A 20,343-nucleotide genomic window follows, 5' to 3' on the forward strand; every position below is an offset into this window, starting at 1 on the left:
TGGGTCTTTTTTTCTGCTTTATTAAAGTAACTCGTACTCGTTGCCAAATAAATGCCAGAATACATAAAATAGAATTTTTAGAAGAATATTAAATGTTGGTTTTCCCCCCACCCCACCGGTGGGCACATAGAGACACTTTATGTGAGAATTGAATCACTCTATAAAATTGTTTTGTAACTTTAAAAAAAAACTTAATGTGTCATCAATCAATAGATCTTTATCATCATTCTTTTAAAATATAAGCATACTTTATAATCTAAATTTTATACATCTGAAGTATATGGCCTAACCACCACCCAGGTCAAGATATAGACCATTTCTAGTACTGCAAAAAGTTCCCATGTAGTTTTCTCTGTGGTAATGGACAATTCCGTATCTTGTTTGTGGTGGCAATTACATAAATATATATGAGATAAAATTTTATGGAAATATATACAATACATATATATACACATACACACAAAATGAGTACATGTAAAAATTGGTGAGTTTCTGAGTAAGTTCTGTAGCTTACTATAATCTGCGTAAACTTTGTAGCCTAATTAATTGTATTGTGCCAATATTAATTTCCTGGTTTTTTTTTTTTTGAGACGGAGTTTCACTCTTATTGCCCAGGCTGGAGTGCAGTGGCACGGTCTCGGCTTACCGCAATCTCCGCCTCCCAGGTTCAGATGATTCTCCTGCCTCCATTTCCCAAGTAGCTGGGATTAAAGGCATGCACCACCATACCCAGCTAATTTTTTTTTGCATTTTTAGTAGTTTCACCATCTTGGCCAGACTGGCCTTGAACTCTTGACCTTGTGATCCACCCGCCTCAGCCTCCCAAAGTGCTGGGATTACAGGCGTGAGCCACCGTGCCTGCCAATTTCCTGTTTTTGACTGTAGTTATATATAAGATGTTACCATTGGTGGGAGCTGAGTGAAGGGTACACTGGACCACTCTACACTATTTTTGCAACTTCTAGTGACTCTATGATTATTTCTTTAATTAAAAAACCTCCCTCATGCCTGTTTTATCATTTTAATGGATGTCTTATAGTTGTTCTATACATTGTTTATCCAGTTTTCTCTCCATTGAGATGTTTTCCTGTTTTTTGACTAGTACATTATGATGAGCAACCTTGTATATATGTTTTGAAAGGGGCTTAAAAAAGGAAAAGCCACTAAAGGTTCTTGTGAGTATTTTAAATGGCTACATACAATTTTTAAGAAAATGCATTACATAAAACAAAACAAACCCATGCAGTAGAAATAATTAAGTATATTGAAGAAATAAATGCCCCCAGAAAGAAGGCATTTCAGCAAAATTATGATTTCTGGCTTTTCCATCTGCCTGTTGCCAAAAGTCCAAGGGTGTTGAATCTCAAGCCAAGGAATAGAAGACATAACTGAAAGCTGGCCTAATTCAAACCCATGTCATTACATTGCTTTTGAAGGGTGAAATATTTCTTGAAAAGATCCATTGAAAAGTACTGTGTATGGCAAACTCTATTTTACAGTCTTTATTTAAAGGATAAAGCCATCTAAGTAGTTATGCTAAGTTTCCTTGATATGGTTCATCCTGATTTCTAATCCGATTTCGAGAAGACCAGCTTGCATGTCAGGCTTCTTGAAAGCCTAATGTACTTTGTGCTACTCCCTAGTGGTTGGCCAAAAGATAGATGTGTTTTTGGTAACACATGCATTATATGAGAGTTGTTTTCCATCTGGGCACAGCAGGTACTCTATTCTCTAACAGTAAATGAAGGTGTTTTGTTTGGTGTTGTTGACAGTGTTCAATTCACTTATGTTCTATTCCTGGCTATTATTGTGTCTTTGATCCGAGGAGCTCAGCTATCTGTCATTAAAGCTTAAAACTCAGACACAAGAAAGGATTATAATGAAAAGGTTATTGCTTCTGAGACATCCAGCAAAGCAGGCTTACACTTGTCAATAAGACCAGTGTTGAACATGCCATATCTGTGTAATATTTGAATAAAAATTTGTTGAGATGGTTGATACTGGTGTTTTTCAAATGAGGCCTGTATTGAAGTGGTGAGATTTAATTTTTCACATAAAAGACTGCTCCAATGTGACCTTATTTTCCATCGTTTACAAGCTTTAACTCGGCTCCAGCTGAGAAAATTAACTTTCTCTCAGATTCTCATTTTAGAGCTATTACACACATGGCCTGTCTGTATTCTTAAACTTTGCTTTTCTCATTTCATCTGTGGAGGTATTCATAGACTAAACTGATTTAATGCCTGCAAATCTTAGTATTTGTTGTTTTACTCTTTCTATTTATGTATGCTAAGTGATATAGCTCTTGTATATATATGTTTCACTGTATATTTGACTGAAATTCCAAATTTTGATAGCAAAAGCAGATAGTAACTTTGGGAATTGCCCATTGGTTTGCTTTTCTCATAATTATTTGAATATAAATTTCTGATCAGAACTGAGAGCATAGGCAAATACTTGCCTCAGCTGGAGTTTAAGATAAATAAATAATAGAAATGCAAAATTTCTTTCTTACACAAGCTTGAAGTTCTGCTCAATTACTAGTTTTTCTTGGGAATGGAATCATAATCAGAAATATTAATGATTTAAGTGTTTTGCACAGTAGGGTGAATCTTTGAGTTTTAGACTCAACAAGATTTAGCTTGTGACTGTTAGTAAAGTTTTCTGGATGTTTTTGTTTTCCTGATGTTGGGCTTCTTTTTACATATTCGTAAACTTAAGATATTATGCACATGAAATTATTCAGTAAAATTTGGGGACCAAATCAGAGTCCACTGAGAGAGGAAATGTTTTAAAGGGTGTATGTTGGCAAGGTTGCTTTTTACTTTCACTGGTTGGTTCTTTTTTTTGACTCTAGAACACGGTTAATAAATTGTCAAGCTGAAATGCCTCATATTTGACTGCCTTTTTGGGAGTTTGCAGGTGGCATTAATGATCTTTTCTCCCTTGAACACGTGTAATTGAATATCCCTGTCCTCTTTATTCCCTGTTTTAACCTTGAGCAGTGAACCCCCGCCCCCCGCTACTCAGCTGGGTCCTAGTTCTGCAGGCGTCTGTGTGCGTGGCCTGTTATTACTCTCTGAATCACTGCTGGCCTTATTAAACTATTTTGGGCAGCAGCCTTTCCATTCTCCTCCTGTGAACCGTGAAGACTGGAGTTGCTGTAGCAGCATCAGGTCCGGTGTGGAATTTGAATACTGAGGAAAGACAGTTCACTGGTTTGTAACATGGCATTCTGCCTTACAGAACAGTGGGGGTCTGCCCACGGGGACCACTTTGAGTCTTGAAAGTTTTCATTTGTTTTAAAAAGTGATCTTAGAAAGATCGTTTCTGAATGCTGAACACTTAAAATGCTTGAACATAAGGCAGTTTGGTCTTTTCTCCTGTCTTAGTCCATTTGGGCTGCTATAACAAAATAGCATAAACTGGGTGGTTTATAAACATCAGAAGTTTACTTCTCATAGTTCTGGATGCTGGAAAATGCAAGATTGAAGTGCTGTTGGATTTCATGTCTTGGAGGCTCATTTTCTGGTTGGTAGACAATGCCTTTTTGCTGTGTCCTCACAGGGTGGAAGGGACAAGGCAGCTCTGTGGGGCCTCTTTAAAAGGGCGTTAGTCCCATTCATGAGGGCCCTGCCTTCATGACCTAATCATCTCCCAAAGACCCCACATCCCAGTGCCATCAAATTGGTGACTAGGTTTTAATGTATGAATTTCATGGGGACATAAACACTCTCACCAGAACACCCCCTTTTCCCTTTCATTTTCTCTAGCATATTTATGATCCTGGGTTGTGTTGGTGGTTTTCTCTTGCTCTTGCATTCTAACCTAACTCAGACCCCAGGGCCCACAGCTTGAACGTTGACCAGGAAATGCTGCAAGTACACTGGATAAAGAGGTGACTTCCAGTCCGAAATACCTGCATTCAGATCCCAATCATGGTGGACAAATATGACCTTGTTAAGCCTCAGTTGCCGAAGCTTTAAACTGGGACAAATGTGCCCATTCAGTTCTTATTAATTAAATAAGACATGGTTCATGGGAACTGGTTTATGGGAAAACTGACCACTGGTTTAGACCAGTCTGTAGGGAAGGCCCTCTGACCTTTGTTAAGGAGACATTATCATTCATCTAGTCTACATGTTTTATAGATCAGTCACTGAGACCCGAAGGTTATGTTTTTCCCAATGACACATAGTCGATGTGGGAGGAAGAGAGCCCAGGTTTTCTAACTCCTAATGTTTTTCCATTAAGCCTCAGCTTCCCCATATATTGCTGGCTCAGGGCCACATTTGAGACAGTATCAGTCTTGTTGATGGACGTGTGTGTTGTTCATCAGAAAATGCTTTTTTCATATGCTGTTTCATACTTCTCTTTATTTCCTTACACCCCCTTCCTTTTTCTTTAAGGGAAGACTGTATTCATTGCCTGTTACTGCTATAGCAAATTAAGTTGTTTTATGCTTAAGTTGTTTAAGTTTATGGTTTGAGCCAACACAGTTTTATTTTCTTACAGCTCTGAAGGTCAGAAAACTAAAATCAGGTGTCAACAAGCATTGTTCCTTTGGGAGGCTCTCATGGAGAATTCACTTCCTTGCTTTTTCTGTCTTTTAGAGGCTACTTGCATTCCTTGGCTCATGGCCTCACATCACAACTCCTTGTCTTCCTCTGCTTCCATCATCACATTGCTTTCTACATCTCCTGCCACCCTCTTATAAGGGTCCTTGTGGTTAGATCGGACCTCCCAGAACAATCCAAGGTAATCTCCCCATCATATCTGCAAAGTCCCTTTTGCCATATAAGGTGCATTCAGTGCTTCTGGCGATTAGAATATGGACATATTTGGGGACCATTATTCTGCCTACCACAGATAGACACCTGCCTTATAACCCAGAGTTCCCAGATTATCTCTTATCACCTATTGTTCTGAATTTTTTCCAAATTAAGTAACATTTATCAGTGTGCTCGCAAACATTTTTGCTAGCCATTCATACTCCTCCCTCTGTGCCCCACAATAAATACCTCCTTTTAGAAAAGGCCTATTCTAGAAAGGGAAGGAACTGACACCACCCCCTCAAATGACTATTCAGACTTCTTGGCTTACCTTGATGTTCAGGAAGCAATGGTTGGGAAATGGATGTCTGGGAGCATCTGTCTTCCCACAGCTTACTTTTTGCCTCTGAACATGTACTTCCTGTGAGACTGTTAAATAATTTTTGGAATTAAAAATATCATCTTCACATTGTACCATGTATATGTATTTGACATTTGGATTGGAGAGAGGTTTGCCTTCTTGTTTTTGGATATGGGTCAAGTTTGAATAAAGAAATCCTATTGATGAATTCATTTAATCAGAAGTCCTTCATCTCAACCTAGGTTCTTAAACCCTTAAAGGCTCCACAGAAGGTTTTCAGAGCACTAGACTCCTTGGGACCATGCAAAACCATATAATCATTTCTGGAAAGAATGGACCGTAACTTTCATTAATTTTTTTAAGAGGTTAACCTGGAAAGGTTAATGACCAACTGAATTGATGGCTTTATTCTTCATTTCTCCCTTAGGTAAGAGGCCCTTGGAAGTACACTGCATATGTATTTTTAATCTGTGTTCTTTTTGTAGCTGCAACTCAGTGTCCCCCATTCATACTGAAATAGACCTCCCACTGAAACCCATGTCTTCTTTGCTGTCAGCAATACAGTTTCATGGGTTTTTAATTTTTGGGGGGGCATGTTTTGAGATATCTTTAGAAGAAGAGATGGGAAACCTTTGTGAAGTGTAATCTGAATCTTGGATAGGCAGTATATAATTGGTTTGTTTAGACAAGAATTGAAGATAAAAAGTGTTGAGTTTTTTCCCCATATTCCCACAAACACCAGATGTTTTATTTGTACATTTTTTTTTCTTTTAGTGTGTATTTCTTTGGAACTGAAAAAACTAATTTCCTTCAGTTTTGCCATGCATTTCTCCCTCACCTTTGATCATTAGTTACCCATTCTTCTAACTCCTAAAGTTTCCTCATAAAGAATGTATGATGTTTTCCTTCCTTTATCATTAACTATGCCTTCACCTTTACTTTACCCTTACCTTGCTTTTTGAGAACCCAGAGAGGTGAAGACTAACTTTGGGGATTTGGTTAGTTTTCTTACATTGCTAGATATACAAGGCTGAGCAATAATAGTAAAGAGATATTGTATAAGCATAAGGCAGACTGTCAAATGAAATCCAAAGATTTGCCAGTTGAGTCACTCAGCAATTTAAAGCTTAGTGAGCAAAACACACATGACCAAGGATGATTACTTATGCTTTTTGCATCAGAAACATTTTACAAACAGATACAATTTGGAATTAAGCTCAGATGACAATGAAAAGGAATGCATTAATATTCACATGAAAGTTCATGATTTGGCAAATTGGCTTGCAAGCAACAGGCAAGAAGGGAGCCTTCCATTGAATGGAACTCCTTTCTTGATGGATTCTTATTCCTTAAAAAAAAGCGTGGTATTTTGGAGAGAATTATGGCATGAAATAGAATATATTATCATACAAATTCTCTTTGAAAACTGTGAGACAGTCTGTAAAAAATGCTTAACTATTATGAAAGTACAGTGTAATTTCAGTAAAACTCATTTATGTTTATTTTTACTTAGTACATGAATTTAAGCCTTATTTGGCCCAATTAACTATTTTATCAATAGGGAAGAAATGAGGTGGGATAGATAGTCTTTATAGCATTATGCAACTATTTAGTGACAAAGTTGGTGATAAAATTTAGGACAATGACCCTGATCCAGCAACCTTTCAGTATGCCACACTGCCTGTGTTCCTTAGAATGAGGAAAAGATTAATCACAGAATGAAACAGATTTCATACCTTCTAAATTAAACTACAGTGAGGCACACCTGCACACCCATCAGCATGACTAAAATGTCAAAGACTGACAATAGCAATTGTTGGCTAGGATGTGGAGCAACTAGAGCTGTCAGGCATGGCCAGTGGGAGTATAAAGAGGTGCAGCCACTTTGGAGAGCAGTTTGGCAATTTCTAAAGCTAAACACACTTACCCTGCTCCTTTGGATTTACCCAAGAGAAAGGACTGTAATACAAATGTTAATAGCAGCTTGATTGTAACAACTAAAAACTGGAAACAACTCAAATGTTCATCAGCTGGTGAACAGATAAATTGTGGTATATTTTATACAAAAAAATGCTACTCAGCAGCAAAAAAGAAGGTATCACTGATGTTAGCAACAACATGGCTGAAACTCACAAACACCATATCGAGGCGAAGAAGCTGTAAACGAAAAGAGCATATTCTGTATGATTTCATTAATATTAAGTCCTACAACAGGTAAAACCAGATGATTTTGATAGAAATCAGAGGTATCGGGGTCAGAGTTGACTGTAGAAGGCCATGGGGGGAGCTCTTTGGGTGAGGGAATGTTCTTTGAGGTGTTGATTGCAGCAATAGTTAAATAGGCATATACATTTGTTCCAGACTTATCAAACTGTACACTTAAAAGGGGTGCTGTGTTATCCCCTTCTGTTACTGCTATAAAGAAGTTAACAGAGTAATTTATAAAGAAAAGAGGTTTAGTTGGCTCACGGATGTACAGGATGCATGATTGGGGAGGCCTCAGGAAACTTACAATCATGGTAGAAGGTGAAGGGGAAGCAGGTATGTCTTACATGGCCTGAGCAGGAGGAAGGGAGAGAAGGGGAGGTACTACACACTTTTAAACAACCAGATCTCACAATAACTCACTCACTATCACGAGAACAGCACCAAAGGGGAAACTTATCCGCATAGTCCAATCATCTCCCACCAGGCCTCACCTCCAACATTGGAGGTTACAATTTGGCATGATATTTGAGTGGGGATACAGACCCGAACCATATCAGGTGCATTTTATTGTATATAAATTACACCTCAAGAAGCATTTTTTTTCCTTTACAGAAAGAAATAAGGTAGTGAGGAGCTAAGGTGTTGAACAGCAAAACACAGTTGGTATAAAGTGTAAAATATTTTTAGCATGTCACTGAATTTTCTCTGGTCCTATTTTCTCTTTCAAAACGGTAAACCTTCTGTTACTACGCCCTTACCACTTGTCTGAGAACACAGACATAACTACAAGCAAGTGTATCACTGAAAAAAACTGAACAATCCACCCATACACATTTTCATCAGCAAGTTTCTTCTGTGCCTGAGGATATTTTGCCAACTTAAGCAGTAATCATGGGAATCATTGAGAGTTTCAGTTATTAATTCTTCTTTAGTCACCAAAATTTTACTAGCATAACTATATATGCAAGTAAAATAATACCAAAATAATACCACAAGAAATGCCAAGTGCTATTCTTTTCTCTAGGAGGAAGTTTAAAGGATTTGTAGACTGAGTAGCTTGGATTTATTGCCATATTCTCTGCTAAAAAGTCTAAAAATAAAAACGTTGGCATTAAAGTTGGTGTTCTGAGTCATATTTTAAGTCCTGCAAGCCTGTAGCTTAGAAAAATGCTATTCAGAAAACTCTAAACTGCACATAAAATATATCTTCGTTTTTGTCAGTTCCCCTGCTGGCTTCTTTCTCTTGGGTTTTCTGTCAGAGATATCTAGGACTAGAATTGAAGACATATGAATCCCCTCAAAATGAGTTCTAGATATAAGATGGAAGCAGCATTGCTTCTGACCGAGTCAGAGATCCCCAAGCACTTTCTCTTGTAGCATGCTTGAGGATGATTAAGTAACTCTTGGAACCCAACGCTCACTACAGAAAATCTATTTGAATAAAAACTAGTGATTATGTCCATTCAAATTTTCTTCTGTTCAGCTCAAAATAATGCCAGCAATCTGTTTCTTACAACATTGACCACATTGGTTTTACATGGATGCAATTATTAGTTCATCAAACATTTTTCAGTACTTATCAAAATATGGGTATTTTGCTAGACAGCAGGATATAAAAATCACAGAGACCAGGTCCTGTCCTCCAGGAGCTTACAGTTCAGATAGGAAAGAAGCATGCAAGTATCTTTATTGTAATGGTGTTGTAATGTATATGCAAAGTATATACAACGGCAGCTGGTGCATGCCAGCCTGGGAATGTTAGGCAGAAATTGACAAGAAGGCCTCATTTGTGCTATGACCTTATCCAGTGGCCACTCTCCTGTGCCCACAGTGAGGGTGGGCATGGCTGCTACAAAGGTTTAGAGATAGTCTGTAGAGAACTGCAAGTTTATTTGTATGCCTGGATGGTGAAATGTCAGCTGAAAAGTGGTGGGAATTGAGCCTTGCATGTAACACAGAGACTTCCTCTTGTAAGCCTGTAGTCCTCAATCCTGTGCATTTCAATCATCTGGAAAGCTTTTTTTAAAAAAATGTTTATACCTGGATCCTGGGAACATTGAATTAGAATTTTCAGGGGGAGTATGTCCTGAGCGTGTATTTTTATTTAAATTGTCCATGGGTGATTCTGAGTTGCAGCTAGATGGCCTCTTATTTGTGTAGGTAATGGATATCCACTGAATAAACTTGAAGGGGCATGGCATGACCCTACATATTCAAACTGAAAACTGGAAAACTTTGTATGAAAGAGTCCATCTTGGCCGGGCGCGGTGGCTCAAGCCTGTAATCCCAGCACTTTGGGAGGCCGAGACGGGTGGATCACGAGGTCAAGAGATCGAGACCATCCTGGTCAACATGGTGAAACCCCGTCTCTATTAAAAATACAAAAAATCAGCTGGGCATGGTGGCGTGTGCCTGTAATCCCAGCTACTCAGGAGGCTGAGGCTGGAGAATTGCCTGAACCCAGGAGGCGGAGGTTGCGGTGAGCCGAGATCGCGCCCTTGCACTCCAGCCTGGGTAACAAGAGCGAAACTCCGTCTCAAAAAAAAAAAAAAAAGAAAGAGTCCATCTTATAAACACTACTTCTATAAGTACAAAGATGTCATCATTGTTATCCTCAGTTCAGTACACCTAAGGGGTAATTGTTCTAGACACAGAGAAGTAATAGGATCCAGTTACCACGGCATACCAAGCCCTGTTATGGGAACCGCCTGATTGGAGTGTCCGCCTCTTCATCACACCATTGCAAAACTTAAGGCTGTTAAGATTTCAATCTCTAGCTATTTAAGGATCCTTTTAATGAAACAGGATGAACTTTATATTTCTAATTCCAGTTGTATCACCTTGTCTTAATAGTGATCCATGGAAACTAAAACTGCTATTCTGATCAACCTTTTCCATATCACAAATCTGGGTGATATAAATATAGCTAGCCAGCCAACTCTGTTCACTCTAGCAACATTGAGGTATAAAGGAGAAAGCTTGCTTTAAATGCACCATCAGTGAACCTATCTCTATTCCTGCTTTTCTCTTGTATACAATTCAGTGATTCTGTCTGCTGCAGTGATCGAGAAAAGCAGTGAAATGTTCCAATCAAAATCGGAACTGCTGAATGCATGTTTAGCCCTGATAAACTAGAGAATACTTTTGCAGGGAAGGATTTATTCCTTAGGAGTTAAACTTGAAAGAAAAGTCATCTTTGTAGAGTTCCTTTGAGACATTTCAGTGCCTCTTGCTTCAAGCAGGCCTGTCAACTGGCTGCTTAGAAGAAAGACAGATTTTATTATTAAGCAAGGACCAGCAAGGAAAGATAGGGAAACTGTACTGGGTCTTTGAGTATTCAGGCTGGAATTGGGATATTTCTTCTTTACTTGAAAAGGCATGTGGCTACATATTATTATAGGCAGACATTACTCCCCAGTGTTCCAAAAACTCGGACAACAATAACAAAGTCAGATGAGCATGTCCATGTCAGCCCAGAAGGCTAACCACCCACCCTCTACATGTGCTTCTGGGTTGAAGTTGAAGGGGCTGAGGGAGGTTTGTGATCACAGCTATAGGTCTGTAAACAGTCTACCAGGATAATTTCTTTTTCAGCTGTTGGCTTTTTAAATCCAACTCTGTGCTCATATACATGGTTTTTAAAACACCTAATTCTGTGGTCATGTCATTTAAAAATCTTTAGTAACATATTTTGAGTGTTAATCGTATGTGTAGTTCCATTGTTCTCTTACAAAGACTTATACAGATGATGAATTGCTATGCCTTCTCCCTTGTCTCCCTTGTGTATAAACACACAGAAAGAAATGAAAAAGAGTAACAGCTATATATAGTTGACTCTTACTATCTCTAAAGAAGGGAAAACAAGCACAGTACCTGAGCTGGGACAAATCTGACGGCTAGGCAGAACCATGAGCAGCTCTAGGTCTAGGTATCTTCAGAAAAGGGGGAACTTGTTGGGCATCTAACGGCCTTCTGATTACTGTCAGAGTGGTGAGCTGCTGGACAGGCCTCAGGATGGCTGATTAAGTCGGAGATAATCGATGTCACCCAAAGATTTAAAAATGAAATTGGCTGTCTTAGGAAGTAGCGAGTTGCCCATCAGAGTATCAGCAGCCGTTACTCAACCTTGTACAAAGTGGGCAGGCGTTGAGGAAATGTTTACTGAGTAAATGTCACCATGACAATACTGGGAAAAAACTTAGCCAGATGACGGCAATTATTTTTCTATTTTTATTTTTATTTATTTATTTATTTTATTTATTTATTTTTTTTGATACGGAGTTTTGCTCGTTACCCAGGCTGGAGTGCAATGGCGCGATCTCGGCTCACCGCAACCTCCGCCTCCTGGGTTCAGGCAATTCTCCTGCCTCAGCCTCCTGAGTAGCTGGGATTACAGGCACGCGCCACCGTGCCCAGCTAATTTTTTTTGTATTAGTAGAGACGGGGTTTCACCATGTTGACCAGGATGGTCTCGATCTCTTGACCTCGTGATCCACCCGCCTCGGCCTCCCAAAGTGCTGGGATTACAGGCTTGAGCCACCGCGCCCGGCCCTATTTTTATTTTTAATTCAGTTTGAGAGCAGGTATTGCTTATTAACCGACCTGCTTAGAAAAATAATCATGGTAGACACCTTAGTTCATTCTTCTAATAAGCCTGTTGATCTGGTCCGTTCTGTTGCCAGCATCTCCACCTTCTACAAAATGGGTGCTCTTTTTCTTCATTTCACCTCATGGAAAAGATAATTTGAGGGGCCAGAAGTTATTTGCTTCTTTGAAGTGTTTTCCAACAGTATAGATCTTATGAATCAGATCCTCTATGCAGGTGATGCCATATTTACCAAGAGATCGAGAATCAAAGTGTTACCTATCAAAGCAATTTGCTTCTTATTGATTTTGCCGTTACCAGACTTATAGATTAGTTCATTTACTGACTTCAGTTTTGGAATCCCCATGCAATATATGGCTCTGCAATCCTCAGCATGTTAATTGAAGCCTTGTTGAGTTTCACAAAGGTTCCATTGAAGATGTGACGAAGGGAAAGAAGACGCAACACCTTTCAGACCTTTGGGCTCACACCATTGATACCTCTGATCCCGATGACAAGCACCAATTTGGGTTCTTCAGGTATTTAGAAGTTGCTGGCTTTTTTTGCCCTCCTTGCCATTCCTATTTCAGTTCTGTACATCTGCCTGTATTCTTTGTGATAGTGCTTCACTTTGTCATAGATAAGCTTCCCCCTTGCCTTTCAAAGCATCTTTTGGGCAAACTTCTTTCTCGGGTGCTTGATCTTCAGCTCTGCAAAATTCCTTCGCTTTTTCTTAAGGGTTTCTGGCACAGCAGGAACCTTCTTTTTCTCTTCTACACCCTCAATGGTTCCAGCTGGAAAAAGGGATGGTAGTTCTTAGAGCTAGTTCTGTGTAGGAATCCATACTGGGTGTTGTAGCAATAGGAAAGTCACAAGCACAAAAGTGTACTGGGGATAGACTCTTACTACTTTTTCCCTCTTTGTTGTATTTTTTAAGTAATTATATTCATCTTGAATATATTCTCATTATGAAAATGTTGAAAATACAGAGAATGTATAGAGGAAGAAAAAATCTCTCAGCGTTGCCACCCAAATGTAGCCTCCTGTCATCTCTCTGGATATTTCCTGTGATCTTTATTTTCAGTGCACATTTTTATATAGTTCTAGGTACTTTTATTTTTAGCATTTTTCTCTTAACCATAAATATTTTTAGAGGCGTCATTATTCACCACATGAAATAAATGTATTCTGGTCTTAATTTGCTTAACTTCTGTTGGGCATTGTGGTTGTATATACTTTTTTCCTATATACAACCAATGATTGAGTCCAAAGATAGAATATTTTATAGAATTTTGATAGTGATAGCTAAGTAGGTTTCCCAGATATTTTTATTTATTTATCCACAGTATGTGTCAAAATTGCCAATCCTTCTCCTCTCATAGGGTGTTGATATTTAAAATTATTTTTCTAGATTTCGTAAGTGAGAAACAGACTGGATCAGGTAAGAGAGGGTTTATTGAGTGATGCAAGGGGGCAGCTCTCAGAGCCCCTGGCAGGCGGCAGGAAGCACCGCTGTGATGTGGGAGGGCATCCCACTCGGAGGACAGAGCCCTGTGAGGATCTCCCTTCTCCCAACCCAGCCGCCGGCCCCACTCAAGCTCCCTATCTTACTGGTCTCCTTTGGGTTTGTGTTACTTTGCCTGCCTCTGTCTCACTGCATGCACGTGCTGTCTGTCCGCCTGTCTCTGTGCCTCACACTCTGCATTTCTCTGGGATTCTTGTCTGTCAGTCTCTCTTCTTCTCTTTTAGTCTCTCCCTCTCTCTGTCTGCCCCGCCGTCCCATTCTCATCCCTGCTTGCCCCACTCATGGTTAAAATAGCAGCCCTGGTAGTCCTGCTCATCTACTGAGTTAGTTCATTGGTCTTCAGAGTCTGTCTAGGTCACTGTGTGTCTAGCTTCCAAATTCTTCCACATTCTAAGGAAGGGAATCTGGTTGGCTCAGCTACGTCAGCACAGTGGCAGCCCTTGGTTGGGGTTACTCCAGTGGCCTGGGAGACACGAGGCACAGACCTGGATGCTAATTCCCACCCTGAGAGTGGAAGATGCTGGTTTTAGAAGCAGGCTGCTGAGGAGTGGAGATACTCTTCTAGCTCTGACTCCACAGTCCTGAGGAGCCTCCACTCTGTAGGGAGAGGTCAGCAACCGTGCTTGGGCTTCTCTGTGGGCCTAGTGATGGCTCTTTCTAGATAGATAACCTATCGTGATTGATGGAAACAATTTTCTAGGATTAGATTTGCTGTTCTGAACTTGAGGAAGATTTGCTTCATTTGTTCCATCTCTGATTCTCTGTGTGTGTTGGGGTGGGGGAGGTATGTGGTAGTTACAATGTAGAGTGTCTCTGATGGTCATGCTTGTATGTTTTATTCTTATTCTTTTCCTTTATTTTTTCTCCCAAAACTGTAAGCAAATGTGCTTTTTTGTTTGTTTGCTGCATCGACCCTAAGGTAATAACTTGCTTTGGAATCAGAATTAGCCCTGTGGCTCTCCCTGAGAGGGTGATCCCACTTTCACCAAGAGAGTGGGGACAGGGGGACAGGGTTGGACAGAGATCCTTGACCTGGAAACCTGAAGCAGGACTTAGGGATTACATGCAAACAGCAGGGTTCATAGCAAGGCTGTGAGTCAGAAGCAGGTGGTCAGGCTAGAATGAGGTCAGACTAAGGACCAGGGCAGAGCTGGCAGCTCTGTGGAAGTCACAGGACAACCAAGAGAGGGCACAGGGAAATAAGGGAAGGGCTAGGGAGAGCAGCCTGGCATTTTTATGCACTTCCCAGCTCTCACTTGGGGTTTACTGTAATGATGAATCACATAGTGCATTTTATGTATTTAATTGTTGAACGAGAAAGGCATGTTTGTAGAACCAAACTCTAAAAGCACCATGGTATCCACTGAAAACTTTATTTCCCTCCCACCCTGGTTATTCAGCCATACAATTCCCTTGAGAGGGAATTGTTCCCTGGTTGAGAAAAGGCACAAGAAGCAGATTTGCTCAAAGTCACATTGCTGGCAAGGACAAGCCACCTTTCTAACACCAAAGTTCGTGCTCTCCCCAGTCCACCTCACTGCGCTTTATTAGGACTTCTCGAAACATAGTCCAGACAATGCAGTATTTGCAGATAGTTTGTATTTTTTAACTTATTTCCTATTTCTCACCTAAATGATGTCTTTTCTGAGGCCAGGTCAATCCTCTTAATCCCCATCACACTGTATATAAATTACTTTACAGTACTTAAAAAGTAAATTGCATTCACAATACTAACAATGTTAGAAGTCCAGAGATTCCACAAGTGTTTCTGAGATAGCTGCTATGTGCCAGCCTCTTGGCTGGGTGTGGGATGTAAAGGTGGTGAAAAATTGAATTTGTATTGGTTGTAGATGTTGAGAAGCTGCCAAAAGTAACGAATCTACTTTTCCTAATCTACTTTTCGTGTGTCTTCCCTATAAAATACGTTTTTGAAAAATCCAGCAATTTGGCTTTCTGTAAGAATGTAGTACTTCATTGGAAAGTTCTTAAAAATCCCATAATGTGAACTCTTGTTTGTTTTATTTTCCAAATTAGCAGAATTGTACTGAGATTAGAACTTTGGGAGAGTAGCAGGAAGCCACAGGTCCTTCCAGGCTTAGAGATCCCTTGTGAAGGATTTGTATGTCTCAGTGGGAGTAGGATGGGATTCCCAGTGTGGACCATGCCCTGTATTTGCTCATCAGTTTAGGGTACCTGAGAGGTACCATAGAGGGTACAGAGTCTTTCTATTTCCTGCTACTGCAGCCAGGATGCTGCCACTTCTGAGGTGCATTCTGGAGTTGACCTTGGAAGGTGTGTTTAGCTTCAAGGGCATTGCATAGCCATGTTTGGCTGGCCTGGGCACATGACCAAACTTCTATGAAAAAATGTGTTTTGAGTAGTGTCAGCTGATTTACAATTACCTTTTGGAACAGAGCCTCTCAAAAGTTGAGATTATCTGTGCTGCTCTGTTCATGTTGTTTTTTTGACTGTGGACAATGCAATTCAGGCTTTTCGTTAGCCTGTGTCATTCTTTGGATTCATGATGGGTTGGTTTGTGTGAATATGGGTGTAAATATGTGTATCTATTTTAGCCTACATTGTGGTATTTCTGAGAATTAGAGTTGTAACTTTTTTTTTTTTTTTAATGTGGGCTTGAGTCACTGCTAAATGTAAAGCAAGTATATAGAGCAAAGATCAACCAATTGTTTCAGAGTTTGAAAGTCATTTTCATGTGACATCTAGATTAGGCTTTTAGTCATTCTGTGAAGATTTTCATTAGACCTTGGATTTACACATAAATAGATGCTCAGAGATCTAAGCTGGTGCTGCCTTCTGGGAAAGAAGAAAGTCTTTAAGATCTTAGAAGGCCCCAGGTTCATTACTAGATATAATTGTCACCAGTCTCTCAAGTGGGTTCTGGGATAACTCATGTGGCAGCAGGATTGACAAGTCTTGTCATAATTTGTACAGGTGTTTCCATGTGTTCAAGTTGGATTTGACCTCTGACTTTTGCTGTTTCATTCTTTCATTTCCATGAGTTCACTAGATGGTATAGATGCAGTAGGCTTTATGTAGACTGATCCTAAATCTCAAGGTCCCATGTTGATTTTATTTGGTCATTTGTTTTCAACTGAGCTTGCTATTTTAAAGCAGTCTTGGTGGGGTTTTCAAAACTTTCTTGTTGGAGTTTTCAAGGGATTTTTACATTTAGATATAATTAGCATACCACAAAATTTACTCTTCTAGAACATATGCCAGTAATATTTTTTAGTATATTCACAAAGTCATGTAACCGTCACCACTATCTAATGAATTTCTATCACCTCAAAAAGAAACTCCATATTACTTTATTTCCTTCTGCCTCTACCCCTTGGCAAACATTAATCTATTTTCTGTCTCTATAAATTTGTTTATTCTGGATATTTTATATAAATGAAATAATACAATATATGGCCTTTTAAAAATCTGTCCTCATTCACTTAGCATAACGTTTTCCAGGTACATACATGTTGTAGCATGACTCACTGTTTAATTCCTTTTTTTTGGCTAAAATAATATTTCATTGTGTGGATATTCTACTTTTTATTTATGCATTCAATTAATAGACATTTAGTTTTTTCTACTTTTTGACTGTTATAAATAATGCTACTATGGACATGCCTGTATAAGATTTCATGTAGACATACATTTTCATATGTCTGGAACTGCCAGAACATTATTCAAAGTTTACATTCCCCCCAAATTGTATAAAGTTCCAATTTCTCCACATCCTCAATAACTTGTTACTGTCTGTTAGTTAATTAATTAATTAATCTTATGTGGACATTTTAGTGGTATCTCATTGTGGTTTTGATTTGCATTTCCTTATGGCTAATGACATTGAGCATCTTTTCATGTGCTTATTGGCCATTTGTATGTCTTCCTTGAAGGAGAAATGTTGTTGTAGTTATTTGCCCGTTTAAAATATTGGGTTATCTGTTTTTTATTCTTGAGTTGTAAGAGTTCTTTATTCTGCATACTAGACCCATATTAGATGATAGACAAATATTATCTCTCATTTTGTGGACTATCTTTTTATTTTCTTGGTATTACCCTTTGAAGTGCAAAATGTTTGAATTTTGATGAAGTTCAATTTATCACCTTTCCCCCCCTGTGTTTTAAGTGCCATATATCAGAAACCATCACCTACTCCAAGGTCAAGAAGAGTTATCTCTATGTTTTCTTCTAAGAGTTTTATAGATTTAGCTCTTACATTTATGTCTTTGGTCCATTTTGAGTTAATTTTTATACATAGTGTGAGGTAGAGAGCCCAACTTTATTCTTTTGCATGTAGATATCAAGTTCTAGTACCAGCATCATTTGTTTTAAAGACTGTTATTTCCCCATTGGATTATCTAGGCCCTTTTGTCAAAAATGAATTGACTATAAATGTGAGAGTTTGCTGTCTACATTCTGATTCTTATTCCACTGATCTGTATGTCCGTCTTTATGCTAGGACACATTGTCTTGATGCCTGTAGCTTTGTAGTAACTTGAAATCAGAAAGTGTGACTCCTTCAAGTTTGAAAAGATTATTTTTTGATGTGATACTGATGTCTGTCCTTCTCCCACACATATTTTGAGATAACTTTTCTTTGTCATCATGAAGTCATATTGGAAATGTTATTTTGAAGTGGCCATGAATTCAGTTTCAGATTTAGCCTCACTATTTATATAAAAGGTGTGTACTTGGATAGAATCGGACATATTCCAAAAATTTGGCCACTGGCTCTGTCTGTTCCTTAACTATAAAATGAAACTTTATCAAATCAAAGAATAATTTTGGGAATAAAATAATGTGACATATGTAGGAGCATCTAGCATTGTACCTGGGAAATGTTAGGTACAAAATTTATGTCTTTTGCCTTTTCTGTCCTTTTCTCATGGATTCAAAAGCTTGCTTGGTACCTTGTAATATGATTCTAAATTCTTCCTTAAAGTAGTTTGTCTTCCATTTAGAAACTATTTTCTCCAGAGTCATAAGAATTGGAGTTACTGAATTTTCTAGTCTATCCTGTGATATTTGTGTAATGTTTCAGACCAAGTTCACTGCTTTATTTCCAATGTCTAGAACTGTGCCTGACCAATCGTAAGTGATCAGTGAACATTTGTGAAGTGAGTACTAAATGTTGATCCCATTTTCTTATTTGCTTGGGTAAATATAAAGTTAATTGCTTGTACATATGTTTCTATGTAAGCCCACATAACAGTTGTGTGAATATTTAATTACTGAGGTATTTTCCACAAGATTTTTATGAGTAGTTTATCCAGCTGACTTAGTGTTTTAACTCTCTTGCTTGGCACTTCTTTCTTCCAAATACTCATGTACTTCCATCTAGATGTTTTCTCTCTAGGGTAATTCCAGATTGAAATAGGAAGGATTGAGTCTGAGTAGTAAAGTTTAAACAGCAAGTAGAGAGCAGAGTGGGACGTTGGGGATGGCAGAGGTATGTGGTCATGAGAACCAAGGAGGGAAACTTAGGGAGGATAGGGTCGGGTAGGAAAGCACGCTGCCAGCTTCTGAATGTTTCCACGGTGTTTACGTGATGGTCAGTTTCTCATGACTCTCTTGACCACTCAGGTCTATACATGAAATGATAAAGAGTATCCAGGTGTTATTACTGCTGCTGTGAGCCTGATACACACTGAGAAATGGCACCTATGCTTGTTATTATGTGCGAGGATAAGCCAACCTTTATAGGTAAGAGTTCAAGTCATTTTGTGGACTCATAGGATCACTGAATTTGAAAGCTAGACAGGATCGTCAGGCTGAAGGAATGTTGGTAACTGGGTAAGTTTTGCCTCAGAGAATGGATTCCATAGTCAAATTGGTTTGGAATGAGTTCAACCAAGTTAACAGGTTTGGGTTTTGTTGTTCTTGTTGCTGTTTAACTTCAGGATTTCTCAGTCTTTAATGTGCCAACATATGTTACATGGTGTCATTAAGAGTGAATGTAAGAGCAGGACTTCCCAAAGATGACTAGTCTCTGGAGTCTCCCCCTAGCCCGCAGAGAGCCTTCTGGGACTGGTATTTGCCAGGGCATATTTTGCATAGTTAGGATTCAGGGTAATGCCTTTATTTCTCAGACATGAAGTCTTATTTTTTAGTCTTTCTGAGTTGCTGTTTCTAAGAAAGGTCATGTCTGCTGGTACATAACATAGAAGCTGACTGTGTCTGTTCTGTAAGAACTGTCACAAAATGAGAGCTTAAATTAGGAGTTACAACCAAATTGATGAAACTCTGTGTATGTGTATATATATATATGAGTTACAAAATATCCTATGCTCCAGGATATCAATATTTGGGTTTTTAAAAATCTGTTACTTGTATTGCTCGGTTTATGTGGTACCTGATAATCCTTGATACAGTGAACTTGAAAGTGCAATTTCTGCAGATTTTGCTCTGATACACACCCCTTAAGATGGAGAACAGGGAGAGACAGGAGGAGGACCTGTGGTAAACATGACCACTGACTTCTGCTACAGAATAAACAAAATATGGACCACTGTCATGGTGCCGGAGTTGTAGATAAGCTTGTCATCACTGGAACACGTTCGTGGAGTTCTGTTGTAGAGCAAATTGTGTATAGTTACAAATGTGGGTGCAGGCCTCTCCACTCCCAGGAATTCTTTTTCCTTCCCTCCCTCTATCCACACACTCATCCTTCCTTCCATCTTCTAAGTCATCAAATAGGAGTCATTTAATTTTCTAAAAAAAAAAAAAAAAAAAAAAAAGAGAGCGAGTGAGCAATTGGGGAAAATGGAAGACGTCTTAGTGGCATGGCTGCCAGTAAGCCTGGTTTGTGTGTGTTGGTGTATGTCACCATTGTGGTGTAACAGCAGCACAGCTGGGATTCGAGCATGGGTAGTTT

The 20,343-nt window shown here is 39.1% G+C and overlaps 1 protein-coding gene across 8 annotated transcripts in view; it reads left to right on the forward strand.

The window, feature by feature from the left end:
* The window catches only part of OSBPL3 (oxysterol binding protein like 3), a 194,066-nt gene that overhangs the window by 47,504 nt on the left and 126,219 nt on the right, over positions 1-20,343 (forward strand). For 4 of the 8 annotated variants that reach the window (XM_021670153.2, XM_064380532.1, XM_064380537.1 and 1 more), the window contains exon 1: positions 12,407-12,465. The exons of 2 other annotated variants lie outside the window; for them this stretch is intronic. The gene's annotated coding sequence lies outside the window, so the exon portion shown is untranslated. Of the gene's footprint in view, positions 1-12,378; positions 12,466-20,343 lie in introns of those variants that run through there. 2 more of the 8 variants (XM_064380533.1, XM_064380538.1) reach the window with 2 other exon arrangements.

This window comes from Aotus nancymaae, unplaced genomic scaffold (genome assembly GCF_030222135.1).
Source record: "Aotus nancymaae isolate 86718 unplaced genomic scaffold, 86718_ANA_hifiasm-v0.15.2.pri h1tg000025l, whole genome shotgun sequence".
Taxonomy (NCBI): domain Eukaryota; kingdom Metazoa; phylum Chordata; class Mammalia; order Primates; family Aotidae; genus Aotus; species Aotus nancymaae.